An 877-nucleotide genomic window follows, 5' to 3' on the forward strand; every position below is an offset into this window, starting at 1 on the left:
TCACCAAGAAACACACATCATTTTTGCTTACATATCATTCAACCAAACAGTCACATGGACACACCTAGCTGCATGCAAAATTGTATTAGTTTTGCTATTCCACAAACTACCACTCAATAACATAGTAGCTTAAAACAATAAGCATTTATTTAGCACAGGATTCTGTGGGTTGGCCATTTGAGCTGGGTATAGCTGGGCAGTTCCTGTGGTCTAGGCTGAGCCTACTCCTGTACCTGCAGCCAGCTGCCTGGTTGGCCGGGTGCCGGCTGGTCCAGGATGACTTCAGCTAGCACATTTTGTGTCTGTTCCATGTGGACTCCTGTCCTCCAGAAGGCCCGCTCTGGCTGGTTCATGTGGTGGTGGGGCAGGATTCCAAGAGGTTGGGTGGAAGCGTGTAAGGTCTCTGGAGGACTAGGCTCAGAACTGGCACGATGTCACTTTCATCACATTGCATTTTGGCCAAAACAACAACAACAACAACAAAAACGGTCTGGCCTGGATTTAAAGGTAGGGAAATAAATTCCATCACTAAATAGGAGGAGCTGCAAAGTCACATTGAAAAGGGAGGGGAGTAAATGTGGCCATTGTTGCAGATATTCCAAAAAACTGTAGTCTTTCCCTGGGGGTGGGTAAAGGGGAGGAGCCAGCTAAAATTAGCAATTCTATTCCTATGGAAGTAGAAGGAAATGGATATTTGGGGACAGCTTTCATTCTCTTTGAGACCAGTTTCAAAGCCCAGTTTCAAATGCACTTCCTTATCCTGGAAGCCTTCCTTGAACCATCAAGTTCAAATTCTGACCACAAGAGATTTTTACTTGTATGTTTTATGGTTCTTGCATAACTGCCTATGATGAGATGCTGGCCTATTACTGACTAT

The sequence above is a fragment of the Myotis davidii genome, unplaced genomic scaffold (genome assembly GCF_000327345.1).
Source record: "Myotis davidii unplaced genomic scaffold, ASM32734v1 scaffold554, whole genome shotgun sequence".
Lineage (NCBI taxonomy): Eukaryota > Metazoa > Chordata > Mammalia > Chiroptera > Vespertilionidae > Myotis > Myotis davidii.